Source organism: Octodon degus, unplaced genomic scaffold, assembly GCF_000260255.1.
Source record: "Octodon degus isolate 3935 unplaced genomic scaffold, OctDeg1.0 scaffold00229, whole genome shotgun sequence".
NCBI classification, from domain to species: domain Eukaryota; kingdom Metazoa; phylum Chordata; class Mammalia; order Rodentia; family Octodontidae; genus Octodon; species Octodon degus.
The window spans coordinates 2,641,112-2,657,662 of record NW_004524805.1 but is presented as its reverse complement, the minus strand read 5'-3'; the positions used below and the strand labels follow the sequence as shown (position 1 = coordinate 2,657,662).

General features: G+C 37.0%; 1 pseudogene; it reads right to left on the bottom strand.

Moving 5' to 3' along the window:
• Nucleotides 1-15,549: 15,549 nt before the first annotated feature.
• Nucleotides 15,550-16,178, bottom strand: LOC101566792 (annotated as a pseudogene).
• Nucleotides 16,179-16,551: the final 373 nt, after the last annotated feature.

Below are 16,551 nucleotides of genomic sequence, written 5' to 3'. Positions count from 1 at the left end.
TACATATTTTTATTAAAGTTTAAGGAAATCATTTGTCCTTTTAAATGGGTGAGTGTGTCACCCATTTAAAAGCCCGATCAAATAAGTTGTCTCATGATAATCCTAAATATAATTTTAATAAAGGGACTATTTGTTTACAGACGAAAGTTCAATGTTGCTAGAGAACATATATCTACAAGAATTCCCATATTCTAGTCTGGCATATTGGTGCATGTCTGGAATCCCAGCACTCAAGAGGCTGAGGCAGGAGGATTGCTGCAAGTTCTAGAGCAGCCTGGGTGAGCTCAAGGCCGGCTGGAACTGCATAGCCAGACCCTGTCTCAAAAAAAAAAAAAAGAAAGAAAAAAGAAAGAAAGAATTTCTATTTTCCATATTTATTATTTTTAAAGAATAAAAAGCATTAGAAACAATACAGAATTGCACAAAATAAAATAATAGGAATTCAACAATCATTGTTATACTGCCTAATGTGGACTTTAGATTAGCTGTTTAGATTACCAGATGTAAGTATAAAAAATTGGTTTTTAAAAAGTTATAAGAAACTAAAAAGAAGAAGAAAAAATTAGGCCTTAACTGCTACTTTCATTATAACAGCAGGAATTAGCAATTATCCAAGCTATCCTGTATATATACATAAATACATCTTTTTCCCTTCCTTCTTTCTTCTTTTGTCCTGTTCCTTATCTCAGTTATCCCTTTCCTTTTAACAGATTCTTTCCCTTTTACATTACCTACTCTACCTTTCAGATTTTATTTACTCTTTCAAATTCTTACACTGGCGAGGCAATAGGATTTTTGCACATGTGGGTCTGATTTATGCCACTTAGAGGTATAACCTCTACTTGCATCCATTTACTCCTAAAAGCTTCGAATTTATCTTTTTTATAGCTGAGTAATACTCCATTGTGTAAAAATATCACATTATTTTTACCCATTCCTTAGTTGATAAGCATTTGCATTATTTCTAAGATTTAGCTATGACAAATTTTGGATGCACATATATCACTGTGGTATGATGTTTTCAGCTAACATGGAAAAATACCCAGGAGAGAAATAGCTAGGTTGAATGGGACCTCCAATCTTAGCTTTTGGAGGAAGCTCCCCACTGATTTCCACAGTGGGTGTACCCAGTCTGAACGCCCACCAACAGTTGAGAAGTGTGTTCCTTTTTGCCCACAGTCCCTCCAGCCTTTGTTATTAGTTGACTTCTTGATGACAGCCATTCTTTCAGGAGTAAGATGGAATCTGTGTTTTTTAAATTTACTTTTCTCAAATGAGCAATAATGTTGAACATTTTTTCATATATTTATTTGCCATTTTTATGTCTTCCTTTGAAAGTTGTATATTCATTTCAGATGCCCTTTTTGGATTGGGTCTTTGAATTTGGGGGGCTAGATTTTTTAAAAGTTCTTTTTATGTTCTAGATAGAAGTCCTTTGTCTGAGGGAAAGTTGGCTAAGATTTTTTCACAGTTTGTGCATTTTCTTTTTACCTTGTTGGTGATTTCTTTTGAAGAGGAAAAACTTCAGAAAGATGAGAACCCAGTTGTTAATTCTTGGAAGTATTTTCTATGCAGTTTGGATTTTGTTTATTAATTCTCTGCCTACCCTGATGTCTTCAAAATTTCTACCTACTTTTTCCTCTGTGAGATTTAGTGTTTTTAGTTTTTTTGTTTAAATTTTTTATCTATTTTGGCTGTAGTTTAGTGCCTGGTTATAGACATGGATATAATTTTAGCCTTCAGCATGTGGAAAGCCAGTTATTCTGGCACCGCTTATTAAAGAAGCTATGTTTAATCCAGTGAATCTGTTTGGCCTGTTTGTCAAAGATAAGCTGGCTCAGTATGTAGCTGTGTCCACATTTCTCATCTGTTATGCTGATCCTTGGGTCTGCTTTTTTTTTTTTTTTTTTTGGCAGAACTGGGGTTTGAACTCAGATGCTTGCTTTTGCCAGTCAAGCGCTTATCCTACTGAGCCATCTCCCCGGCCCCTCTTGGCTCTCTTTTGGTTCCAGATAAATTTTAGTAATGTTTTCACTAAATTTGTGAGGTATACTAATAGGATTTTAATTGGGATTGCATTGAATGTGTAACAATTTTTGGAGTATGGCCATTTTCACAATGTTTGTTCTTCCTATCCAGGAGAAAGAAATATCATTTCATGCTCTGAAATCTTGGATATCTTTTTTCAGAGTATTATAATTTTTGCTGCATAAATCTTTTCCTTCCTTTCTCAGATTGATTCCTAAATATTTTATTGTTTGTGGGTATTGTGAAAGGCATGGTCTCCATAATTTCTCTCTCAATGTGTTCATTGTTTATAGAAATGCCATTGATATTTGAGTGTTGACTTTGTATCCTGTTATGCGACTGAATTTTATTATTAAGTCTATAAGTCTGTCTTTCTCTCTTTTTATTGTGGCAGCAGGAGTCAAACTCAGGACTTTGTGCTTGCCAGGCAAGCACTTATTCAACTGAGCTATCTCCCCAGCCCTACAAGTCTCTTCTTGTTTTTGAGGTCTTCTATGTAGAGTATCATGTGAAATGTGAATAATTATATATTTACTTCATTCTTTCCAATCATTATTCCTCTTATTTCTCCCTCTCTTGTCTGATTGCTCTTGCTAATGTCTCCAGAACTATACTGAATAGAAGTGGAGACAGCAGACATCCTTGTCTTGTTTCTGATTTTAAGGGAAAGCTTTCAGTTTTTGTCCCTTTAGTATGAATTTGGGTATTGGTTTGTCATAGATGGCTTTCATCAGGTTGATGTTAAGACCATCTATTTCAATTTTCTGAAGGTTTTTTTTTTTAAATCATGAATGAGTGTTGGACTTTGTCAAAAGCTTTTTCTGCATCTATTGAGATTATCATGTGATTTTTGTCTTTGGATCTGTTAAGGTGGTATATTACATTTATTGGTTTGTGCATATTGAACCATCCCTGCATTCCTGGGATGAATACACTTTGTCATGATGTATGATCTTCATAATGATTTGCTGCATTCTGTTTCCTAGATGTTGATTGAAACTTTTTGCATCTGTGTTCATTAGGGAGATTGGCTTGTAGTTCTTCTTTTTGCTTGGGTCCTTATGTGGTTGTTATCAGACTAATACTTGCCTCCAGTAATGAGTTTGGGAGAATTGTTTCCCTTTCAATTTCTTTTTCTTTTCTTTTCAAAAACTATTTATTTGGCTTAGAGTCTCATTATGCAGCTTGGACTCATAGTGATACTCCTGTTTTCCATCTTCTCAGTGATGGGATTACAGGCATGAGCCACCATCCCTGACTCAGTCACCAGCTCAGCACACCTGGTGTAGGGGCACGGCATGTCTTCCTCAAATTTCTTGTAGAATTCAGCTGTTAATCCGTCAGCAACTAGGCTTTTCTTTGTTAGTAAATTTTTGTTACATTTTCAATTTCATTGACTAAAATTGGATTATTCAGAATTTTTATGTCTTTTTGATTCAAAATTGGTTGTTTGTATCTACCAATCTGTCTATTTCTTCTGTGTTTTCTAGTCTATGAGAAAAAAGATTTTAGGAATAGGCATTGATGATCTTCTGTATTTCTATAGGGTCTGAAGTGATTTAACTCTTTTCATTCCTTATTACATGAATTTGATTTTCTTCTTTCTTTTTTGATAAAGTTGGCTAGGGGTTTATCAATTATATTCATTCTTTTAAAGAACCGCCTCTTCAATTCATTAATTCCTTGTACATATTTTCCTTGTCCCCATTGCACTAATTTCTGCTTTGATCTATATAATTTCCTGCTTTCTTCACATTTTGGGCTTCACTTATTCTTCTTTTGCTAGGAACTTGAGGTGCAGTGTAAGACTGTTTATTTGGACTCATTCTGTTTTCCTGATGTGAGAATTTACCATTATAAATTTACGTCTTATGACAGCTTTCATTGCATCCTACAGGCTCTGGTAAGTTGTATCTGCATTTTCATTTGACTGCAAATATTATTTAATTTCTTCTTTAATTTCATCTGTAACCAACTGATTCTTCAGAAATGTGTTATTTAATTTCCATGTGTTTATGCAGCTTTTGTGATAATGTGCACGGTATAGTTTCTATTCCTTTGCCTTTACCTAAGCATTCTGTATGTTCTAGTATGTGGTTTGTTTTGGGGAACATCCTGTGTGCTTCTCAGAAGAATGTGTATTTTGATGCTGTTGAGTGGCGCACTCTAAAAGGTCTCCTGAGTCCATTTCTTCACAAGTTTGGTGTAGTTCTATTTTTTTTTTTTTTTTTTTTGCTGATTTTTTTTTTTGCCTGACAGTTGTTAAAGTTCTACATTACAATTATTTTATTCCTTATTTATTTTTTCATGTCTGTTAAAAAATTTCAGTTAAGTAGTTGTGTGCATATAGATTTATGGTTGTGATCTCTTCCTTTTCCAGTTTGCCTCTCTAACAACTGTTTAGTGTTCTTCTTTATCTCTTTTAATCATTCTTGTTTTGAAGTTTATATTGTCAGCCACCAGAATAGCTACTCATGCTTTTTTCTTGGCTCCTGTCACATGGAGTATTGTTTTCCCTCCTTTGACTCTCAGGCTATGAATTTCCTTTTGAGGTAAATGTGTTTCTTCTTTAGCATATTGTTGGATTTTGTTTCTTGATCCACTCTGACAGTCTTCAGAGTGAATTGATTTTTTATCAGTGAATTCAGGCCATTTACATTTATGGTTTTAATTGATATGTATTAGCTTATCTTTATCATGTTATTTTCCTGCTATAAGTTACCTACTTTTTCCCCATGTTTAATTTCTTGCTGTGCTTGGTGGTTCCTTTCTGTTGTTGTTCTTGAAGTTGTGGTGATTTTTGTCTTTTTCTAAAATATTTGTTATTACTCTTTGTAGGGTTGATTTGATGGTCATGAATTTCTTCAGTTTTTTTCATGAAAGTATCTTATTTCTCTATTAAATTTGACAGAAAATTTTACAGGTACATCAATCTGAGGCAGAAGCTGTTTTCTTTCAGGACCTGAAATACTTCACTCTAAGATCTTTTTGATTTGATGATTTGTATTGAGAAATCTGCCAGGATTTTGGTGAGATTTCCATTATAGGTGACAGTTTTTAATATTCTGTTGTTTTGCTAAAGTTCTAGGCTCTTGATTATTTTGTGTCTAGGTGCAGATTTATTTTGCTTATGTTTTATTGGAGTTCAACATGCTTCACTTAACTGTATGTCAGAGTCTATTCCTATACTTTGAAATTTTTCTGTTTCTACTTCTGCAAATAGTGTTTTTATGTCATTTATGTTAACTCTTGCTGCTTTGTTGACACCTATTACTCTTGCATTGTTTTGCTCTGCAGCACCTTGCATCTGCTGAATTGATACTTTCTGGTTCCTTGTGTTTTTTGAGAGATCTTTCTTTTCATGAACACTAACTACAGTACTGTCTTCAAGGTATGAAAGTCTATCTTTAGTTTCATTCAAGCAGTTTGGTCAGCTTTCAAAGGAACTCTTAGTTTCCTGCATATCTGTTTAAATCTGTTTCTTGCATTCTAAATCTTTCCTATATTTTTTCTTTCAGTGTTTCTATTCTCTATTTGTTTATCTATGTCTTCTTTAGATGTGCTGAGCAATTTTTCATGATTATTATCATTTTTTAACCTGGGATATTATTTTAGATCTGAGTTGTTTCTTTATTTTAGTTGCTATCATTTCAGAAATTTCAGGTGTGTGACTTCCAAGCTCTTCTATGTTCTTGTATCTTGGACTTGTTTTAGGTGGGCTGTCTGTCTGAAATTGCATTTTGGTCCTTCTCTTTGACATTTTTGAAGTTCCCAATGTTTACCTGGATTCGGCAGTGATGGTAGGTGGTTAGGACTCATGTCAGTGAAGCACCTGTGACAATTGGTTTAGGGGATATGCTCACCAAAGCTCCCACTGTCTGCGCTTCAGCATGACTTCTGCCTTGGTGAATGGGTTGCCGGTCACAGCTTAGGAAGGCTCCAACAATGATGGAGGTAGGACAAGTCTCTACAAAGATCTCATGATGGTGGGTGGGATTAGGGCTCTTTAATTCCTATTTTAAGATGAAATAGTTATGCTAATGTAGGCCCCCCTCCCTTCTTCCCTCCTTCCCTCCTTCCCTCCTTCCCTCCTTCCCTCCTTCCCTCCTTCCCTCCTTCCTTCCTTCCCTCCTTCCCTCCTTCCCTCCCTCATGGAGTATGTAGTCTGGTTAAGTCACTAATTTTTTTTAAGAAAAATTTTTCTGCAAGACCTACATGCATTATACCTCAACCAAATAACTTGTGCATGTTTGAAAAAAACTGCATTTGATACATAAATTATGACAAAATAAAATACCTAGAATATAAACCAAATATTTAAAAAATACTTTTATTATCTTTAGTGAAACAATTCTATGATCTTGCAGGTTGTCTAGTTTAAAATTTATAATTATCATCTAGTCAATCTATGACAAAACAGATGCCTAGAATACAAATGTGCAGTTAATCCTTGTATATCATTAATTTATGATCTCTGCATTGAAAAATTTTATATAAGCCAATTCTTTTTCCATATATATATATATAGATAGATAGATAGATAGATCTCAAACTCATTTTTGTTATAAATCATTTCACAAAATATTTAATTTAATTTTCTTTATTATTTTCTAGAACAGTTTGCTCCCTAAAATATTAAAGATGAAAGATGTTATATTGGGTATATAACTTACTACCACAGCAGGAATTGCTAGTTTATTTTTTATAGGATATTTATTTCTTAGATTTTAAAAAATTCACAAACCATCCACAAATGAAATCTTTTTCACCCATCAAGGCACTGGTTTTATTTTTTAAATTCTGATTGTGCCCCAAATTTATAACATTTGCCTATTATTTTCCTTGACATTGACCTTGGGCATGAGAACAGAAAAGCAAGCGAAAATGTTTATAATGTAAGAAATAAATCTTGAAATATTTCATGAGTCTTCCATAAGGACACAGCACAATGGACTGTGGTGAAAGATTCCCAGCTAACTGGCCCTGGAGAGGGCCTCGCCCAACTTGAAGCTCCTTTTCAGTCCTCCAGTAACAAGGACAATCATTTTCTGAGGGTTCAGATGTCATTGCAGCTCAGTAAATGGCTCACACTGACTCTATGGAGACACTGAGAATCAACACAGATGCCCTTTATTTCCACTATGACTATCTTTATTTCTGCGATGGCTCTAGTTTTAACTTAATTTCAAAGTCAAAAAATTTCAACAAAGACCACTGATTTCCCTTCTGCGTGTCACCCTCTTCCTTCCACTGAAATTATTATGAAAGATCTACTGTTGGGAAAAAAAAAATCCTTGTCCTTTCCTTTATGCACATGCATTCTGAATGCTTTTGAAAATTAGTTTACTTCAAATACTTTAGCAGTTTTTGATCAAAGACCAATTGGTATATTAACTTAATACAGTGAAAATGACATATAATGTACAGGTATAGGATCTAAGGTTGTAAACTTTGCTACTTTATAATTAGCACCCATAGATGTCTCACACACTCTCTGAACCCCTCTTTCCTCATCTTTAGGGAGCAGCATTCTTATATCAAGGCTTAGGGTGGAAGAGGCCTACAAAGGATAAAGTTCTCAAATGTGCTTTGTATAACGCAACACTAATACTATTATTATTTTAATACTTAATGTTTCTTTGTCTTGTGTTCCCTCTAGCATCTCTGAGGCTTTCTCCATCTATAATTGAATCTTCTATTTTGTCTTTGTTAATATTCTAGGCATATGCTAAGACCTTAATGTAGCCACGCTCTGGGGCCCACCCGTGAGCACTTATTCTCGCCTGCTTTATCTGCAGGGTACAGGTGCGGTTCTAGGCAGAGGGCAAGCAGCACGGCACACAAAGCTTTGAACAATGAAATGACAGAGATAAATTAAGAAACCATTTTGAAGAGCTTGTAAAAATGAGACCATTTTCATTTTATTGTGCAGTTCTTTGAGGCTGTTATAATAATTCTGCTATAAATCAGTAAAAACAATAGGCACTGAAAGTTTCAAAATAAAATCATCTGAAAAAAAAAAGAGCAAGAAAACCAAATAACTAAATAGAGGTGCTTGAAATTGGAATAAGCATCTTTGACTCTTATTATGTATGAGTTTCCAAAATTCAAGTAACGTTGTTCTTTATGTGCTGAATGAAATATTTTCTTTACCAAAAATTGACAGAAATTAGAAACTTTAACACAAGCTTGTTAGTCTACAAATTTCTTGTAGATTTCTCTGGTGAACATGTTTGTACTGGTCATTTTAAGAACATCTACCACAGTGTTTATCTTTCCTTTATTCACTCTAAAAATACTCATTACACATCTATCCAGTACTATTATTCACAAACAGCCATTCTCTTTTCGCATTTCCCAACACATCTCTACTCTCACTGAACTTATGTTAAATATTATATTATATAATAAAAAGTTCAGGGAAGACACATGAAGGCTGGGAAGGAAGCAAAGTGTGTGGGCATGGGTATGCAATAGAAGTTGCTTGGCTTGTTTGACAATTTAATCAGGATGTCCAAGGAAAGCCCACCTCAAACTGGCTTGAAGGGGGAAGGAAGGAATGGGTCTTGAGGACAAAGAGAGCATGGCTTCTACTCTAAGAGTAAGGGAGAACAAAATGGCAGCCTTTAGCAGAGGTGAGGCATAGTCTTACATGAGCCCAGTAGATTCTCTCTGACTGCTGGATGGGAATGAATGGGAGGGCAGTATGGGCAGAAAGCAGGAGAATGTGAGTCACCTTTGCTGTGATCCTGGAAAGACATGGCAGGATGGGGCCAAGGTTGTAATGCTGAGGTCCCGTGGAAATGTAAAAAACACTGCAGAAAGCAACATCACCATGATCATGAAAGGGTGGAGAAAGCATGGTGGGCGGACACGGCATGCAACTCAAGACCACTGATACTTACAAGGTGGGAGCTGGAAGGGAAATCTGCAAAGAAAACCAAACATAGGTTCAGAGTTTTAGGAGAGTTCAGCCTCTGGAGTTCCTCCATAGCAGGAAGGAAGAGCAAGAAGTTGTTTGGCCCTCCTGAGAGAAAGCAACAGAAATGTCTGTTCTCATAACTTACCTTCATTGTTATATTGGCATCCATTCTGGGGAAACAGCAGTGGAAAATGAGATGAAAGGCATAACACTTATAAAAGAAAATGCAAAGCAAAGCTTTATTTTTTCTTGGGTAGCACAATCATTCATGAAAACATCCTAGGAAGTATACAAACACACACACACACACACACACACACACACACACAAATAAAACACCTACTTGAACCATTAAGGGAGCACAGCAAATGTCATATCTTAGAGCTAGAAATGTTCTTGCAAATTCTCATGTGTTCAGAAGTGGGACCTTGGGAGGGGGATCAGTACCATGCGGATGCGGTACTCACTGATGGATTGGTTTGGTGATGGATGCATAGCTAATTGTGCTGTTAGGAGGAACAGACAGCCTGGGTGCATGAGGCATGTCATTGGGTGTGTGCCTTGGAGGGAAGTCTCCCTCCCAAACTCCTCCCTCTAACTCTGTTTCCTGGTTGCCACTAGGTGAGCAGCTCTCCTCTGCCATATCCTTTGACCAAGACATTTCTGCCCTGAGACTGCTGGCCATGAATTGAATCCTGTGTCCTGTGAGCCAAAATAAACTTTCCCTCCTTTAAGCTGTGAGTGTTGGTCATTGTGTTCCCTCAGTGGGGGAACAGACTAATGGAGCAAATCTCAAGTACCAGAAATTTTTTCAAAAAATGGTATTTCTTTGTAATTTCAGCTTATAATTGGAAATTGAAATAAAAAATAACATTTATAATTACAACAGAATGGCGTGGATTGAAAAGTGATTGTAAGACATGTACTTTAAAAACTATAATGACCTGATTAAAAAAAAGAAAATCTAAATAAATGAAGAGATATATCCTGATAAAGATTGTGTATCCAGATTTTACTAAAAAATCTGAATTGAGTATTAAAACAATTGAGTAAAAAAATTTTACAAAAATTTGACACTTCACCCAAAAGATAAAAATACAGAAGATGGTCAATTTAATTAGTCATTAGGGAAATTTCAGTTAAGACTATATAAGAAGATACCATCCAATTGAAATTAAGTGCATTTGGCTGAAATTAAAAACAATAGCAATGATAAGTGAAATATTGTAGCAAATCAAACTCCCCTACTTCAGTCCCTTAGGAAAACACTTTAGAAGATCCTCATACTGCCAGGAATCCCACTTGTAGATGTTTTCCAGAAAAAAGCAAAAACATAGGATTGATTCACCTGGAGATCTATGTTTAAATCTTCATAACATTAGTGTTCATAAAAGCTGAGCATTGGAAAGTCCCCAAATTTCTCATTGGCTAGTAGGTAGATAAATGGCATAATCTTACAACTGAATATCCTACTCAATTCAAAAGCATTGGCCTCAGATTCATACACCACGGCTGACTCTGCATTTCACTAAGTGAAAGAAGTCAGACACGAGGACCCCGTATTTTGTGATTCTGTTTGTAAGATATTTCCCAAAAGAGAGACTCGTGATAGAAAACACATCAGGGGCTGCAGGGATAGGAGTGGGAATTTACTGAGAAGGGGAAGGAGGAACTTCAGCTGATGTTGTATAACTTATTTGTTTTGCTAGTTTCTGGGTTGTATAGGAATGAAAAATTCATAGAACACCATGATTTAAATTGCAAGATGTCACAGATGTGAATTATATCTAAACAAAGCTTTTTAAAAATTTAAGCATAAAAGAATCCCTACAAATATATCAAATATGGTGGTAAAAATGGACAAAGGGATGTCACATATCACAGTAAATGTTCCTATCTCTGCCCTCTATCATGCCAATACTAAAATAAGCATCTTAGATTTAAGCACCTAAGGAATTTAAATAATTACTTTTTATTTATTAAACAACTACTTGTAATAAACTTGTTGAAAAGTAACTGTTAACCAAGAAGACAAACCAGGAGTTTGAGTTTGGGGCTGTCTTGCACAAAGATGGTACATTAGGCAGCTCACTTTGTCATAATAAATACAGCACAGAGAGTGGCTCACATGACAGAAACTTTCTCTCTCTGTTCTGTAGTCTGGAAATCAAGACGGCCTGTGCCACCAGGTAGACATCATTCTGAAGCCTCTTTTCTTGGCTTGCAGGCAATCAACACTTAAATGTGTGCATATGGGGTCTTTCTTCTACAAGTGCATGGACAGAGAGCCCACTCTCTGGAGTCTCTCAGAAGGACATTAATCCAATGGGATCTGAGTTTCACCATATTATAGTCAGAGTTTATAAGGGAAAGGATTTAATACAGGATACACAATTTATAATATTGTTTTTAATATTTTCCCAAAGAATCAAATGCAAAAGAGTTTAGGAGATCTGTTCACGTACTAAAACCCAAAGACTGAAGACCTGGATCCTATAGCAATGTCATGAATGAGTCCAGCTGGAAACTCAGCATCTGTGACAATGTCTTATGCAAGTCTATATCAGGGGTCTGCACTGGGAAGGTGAAAAAGCCAGTGGTGGAAGCTAGAAAGGCTGTGCCAGCAGGGTAAGGACCTGTGCCAGCAGGCTGAGATATTTGTACTAGAGTTAGCAAGTGATGCTGTGGTAAGAACCATAGCTCCCCCAGAAAAGTACTCTAGCCATCCTCAGCAGCAGCAAGGACCTGAGCTCCTCCATTGATAAGAACAGCCATGTTCCTATCAGGAAAGCCAAGGTGACAAGCTTCTCCAGAAGAATCAACAGCACACCATCTTCTCCTCAAGTTCACCTTTTTATGTTGTTGGCAACAATTCTCAGGTGGACTTTCCATGCCCAGCACCATGCTGCTTCAGTCCAGCTGAACATTACAAGTTGACCATTAGTTAGTCTACCACACACCCTTAGGAACTCTTAGAATCGTAAATGTTTCTTTAAAGGCTGTCTGTCAAGTATAGCCACTTTGGGAGTGCAAGCTTTTAACATGTGTATTTTTTTTTAAGAAGCAAATGGTTCTCAACAGTTGAGGTACAACAAGGAAATGGGTGAGAGAAAAAGGAGGCTGGAGCCAGCTTACCTCATAGCAGATGCTACAAGTGGTAATAATTTGCAATCCTTTCAAGTGGTGTCAAGAGGCCAGGAACCCCTCTCAGAGGAGGTGTCGTGTTCATCTGGGGCCTGAGTACACTAAAGTTAAACTGTGCATTAGAGCTGTCCCCAGCAGGCCTATACCTTCAGATGGCCCACAAGGCCCTGGGCCAGGAAATACAGCCAGAGTGAACTGAAGGCTTTGCCCTTTCTTTTGCCTTTCTCTAGTCTCTTGATGTGCAGAAATCAGGGTCCTTATACTGTGACAGAAGGGAAATCAACACTGTAAGACATTTTATCCTTCCTGCAACCTTTGCTCAGAAGGGTGGCCACATTTTATTTAAATGAATGTAGAAAAATAAGGAATGGATATTTTGTCCTCTTGTAATCTGTGGAGCCATCACTAACTGTTTACATTTACAAATAGCTACTATATTATTGGGGCTGCTGGAGAAAGAACAGGAATGAATAGCAAATCACTCTTGTTCTTCAATAGTGCATACTGAGTGGGACATACAGACATGGAAGTAGATTGTAAAGGGCCTAATGAATGTAGTCATAGAGAATAGCATTACAGAAATATAGAATAAAGGGTCACTGTGTGGCCATTTGGAAAAACAGGAGGGACTCCACTCAAATTTGGTTCAGATGTTAAGACGAAAGATGCCATGTACATCCCAAGAAGATACAGAAAACTTTAGTACTTCTATCACTGAGATCTGCATTGAGAAGTTGCTCAAGCAAGTCTGAAAAGGGCTTGAAGAGCCAGGAAAAGAGAGTGGCCCTGGGATTTTACTATGCAGAAAGGTTAAATCTAATCTTGAATCTCCCACTGGTTTCCATGGTCCCAAAGGAGGGACCATGGAACTGGGCATTCTTATTACCTTGCCTGTCCGCCTGTGGCACACAGGAGTGTGAGGACTGGGTAGGGGTGACAACCGCCAGCAGTCAGACATCAGAAACAGAACAGACGCTTCGCGGTTTTCCTGGCTCTAGTCAACAATAAAGAGGGTAGATCTGGGAAGCTTTCCCATGGGAGGCTTCCCGTGACCTTTGGGGAAGGTCATGCCAGAGTTCTTAGGTATCCAAGCAGGGAATATTTATTTATTATTTGCATAAGTACATGTTAATCATTAAAAAATGCAGGAAATTATAAAACAGAAATTAGAATTTATGATGACTTGTCATCGCAATAACTATTCACATTTTTCTTCCTTCTCATCTAGGTGAATTTGATCATTAGAAAAGTAAATTACATAAAATAAAAATGAATTTTTTTAACATTTCTTTTTCATTTTCTTACTATCCTTAAGGAATTTCTCACTCTATTTTGTGGCTTTAATCATGGCAGAACTGAAACTACTATAGTTTGAACATTTGCAAATCTACATTTTTTTGAAGATAAGAATTACTTTTGCCTTATCTATTTTCATTTTGCTGTCACAAAAATGCTGAAATTCAAACTTGACCTTTCCTATTTATGCCTGAAGGTCAGCCAAATTACTCAAAGACCAGCAGTTCTAAATGCTCCACAAAAAACAAAACAATGAAACAAAGCCAACCTTCACTCGAGTATCCACCTTCTCTTACTGCTTTTGTCTTTCAAGTGCCCAAAATATTTGTCAGATTGAAAAGAAGAATCACAAGCTGTTGTGTTTAAAAATTCCAAGGTAGTTTGTCAAACAGACTTCTAAAGATTGACAGAGTAGGCTCCAGTTACCCTATAAGTCTCACCTTTTAAAATTCCTATTGGTACATCTCAAGTTACTTCTACGCTACACCTCAACGGCAGAGTGGAAAGGCATCCTCTGGCCTGTTCTGCTTGTGCCTTTATCTATTTCACTGTGCTCTCTTTGGTGAGTAGCACCCCACGCACCAGCGAATCATAAAATGAATGACACCAGCTCTCTCAGAAGGGAAAGGTGGTCAGAGTCTTGGGATTTACAAAGAAAAGCCTAAATTTTGAAATTACTTGAAAGACCTTGGTTCTGATGGTGTTCCCTAGTAAACGTTCTTCTAGCTCATCCAGAGAAGGATGACTTTGGATTATGGAAACATATTTCCACTGCATTTATGAAAAACAGTTATGTGAGGTACATAGCACAAATAAATTCAACTTGATATTTTTTTTTTAAATGAGGGAATGAATTTTGGACTCTTTGTGGAATCACTAATCAAACATAAAGCCTGAAACATTTCCTATGTGGCCCTGAATGGAAAAAAACATTTGGGGATCCCTGCTTTGTGGTAAATTAGGACAGGGGTCCCCAAAATTTAATTTAGGCCAAAATTTATTAAAAGTTGGGAACTAAAAAAAAAAGGAAAGGATAATTTCTGAGGTGATGGGTGTGTCAATTACTTTGATTTGATTATTGCACATTGTATACATGTTCTGAAATATTACCCTACACCACACAAATGTGTGTAATTATTATGTGTCAATTAGAAATTTTAAAATGTATTTTTTTTTCGGTCCAGGAGATTGAACTCAGGACCTTGCGTTTGCCAGGCAAGTGCTTATTCTACTGAGCTATCTCCCTGGCCCCTAAAATGTATGTTTTTGAAAGTTGATGTTCAATATGCACTATAAGAACTAAACTTAATTAAAAAGGAAATTATTGCTAGCTGCTGACATAAAATAATGAGGTTATGCCATGACAAAAAGCCTGGGGATGGAGGATATAATGGGACAAAAATCCCAGCAAATGACATTGAAAGAAGGCATGTGGTATGTTGAATAACCTCTTCTTAAGATGCTGTTAGTTCCTACAACTAAATGAAATTATAAAAAATATAAGTGCAAAACCTTACTGTCAAGTAAGTGTCATCTTCATCAATAGACATTAAGTAATCTTGGCTTGGTGCTTTGTGTGCAAAGCTATAAAAGTCTAGTTTATCTCTCAAGAAGCTAAATAATAATATCTGCAGATATTCCCTAATAATATTATTATACTATTAATTATATTACTAGTGAATAATATTCACTGACACGTTTAGAGCCATGTGCGAACCATTCTAACCACTTTTTCTGAACTGTCTACTTTCATTCTGCCAGCAGCCTTGTGGAATGTGTGCTACAGGTAGCAACATGTCCTAAAGAGGAAACCCATGGCTTGGCAAGTTCAATAACTTGCCCCAGGCCATGCAACTGTACAGGTGCAGACTCAGTAAATTGGGAAGTGTAAGGAAGACATCAGATTTTTTTTTTTTTTTTGTCTTTTCTAGTTTTTCTTTACTGACAAGCAAAATAATTAAAAACAAAACCACAACAACCTTAAAGTTGAAACAGCATTAGGGCAAATTGCTGCTGGAGTTCATAGATGTACCTGGGGAACGTGCTTTCTCACTGTGAGGCAGGACGCGGACACATGGCTGTGCACTTAGGTACGTACATGATCAAGAAGAATCAGAAATGGAAACCACCAGAGAAGAGACAACATCAAGACCTTTCCATCACGCAATCCCAAAGCACTCTGCTCTTTTCATTTTCTTTGCCTCTATATCCTCTGTGGTTCCAGTTCTAGCTGAACTTGGGACAATCCCAAATAGCTCCTTCTTCTTTTTCAGCTTCTCATCATCTTCAGACTTTCTAGGGATTGAAAAGACATCCAAACTAAATCTTTGTTCTCTTCCCTTTAGCTTATCCAGGTTAACTGTAGGCTTGGTATCAGATGACAGACCTTTCATTGGAACTGAGGAAATACCAAAGCTGGCTGCCCGAGCAGCTTTCTTGCCTTTCAAGCTCGCAAGTACACTGAATCATTCAGCCCTTTTTTGCATTATTTCAGTCTGTGGCATTTCAGGTGTAATTTTTAACACCTTTTTCTCTGATGCCAAGTCAACAGTTTTTTCAGGAGGTTCCTCCTTTTTGCCAGGCAGTTCTACAGGCTTTGGTTCTTCTATGTGTTTCATTTCTCAGTGCATGCTTCTCTTCAGCATGCTCTTCAAGATATGCCTGGAGCCTGTTGATGATATGCCTGGAGATCTTGCTTTATTCCTTTGGTCTCTACACCATGTGCAAGACATTCTTGCTTTAGTTCAGCAAGCTTCACTTTATGAAGCTCTGCCATCTCCATCATCATCTTGTTATCCCTCCACTACGCAGGCCCCCATCCGTCAAAATTAGAGTAGGATTTTTTTTTTTTTTGCTACTTCTGGCTGCCTTAAAGGCATGTGGGGATATGACTTATGGGGATGGGGATCGAACCATGGTCACCTGTGCCTGAGTGCATTTGTCCAAGCAGCACTTTAAACAACTTAGCTAAAGGGCAAGCCCTCAAGAAGAGATCAGATTCTTGACCATTCCGTAACCCTTCTCCCCCAGGCTGGTGGCCCCAATCTGGTGTGGTATGTGGGAGTGGGAAGTCCATTGTAAATTGCCTTGGAAAGGGGGAGGGGTACTGGAAACACCTTCCAGAAGAAGCTAGGTCTGGAATGACGGGCAGGGTTGGCAGG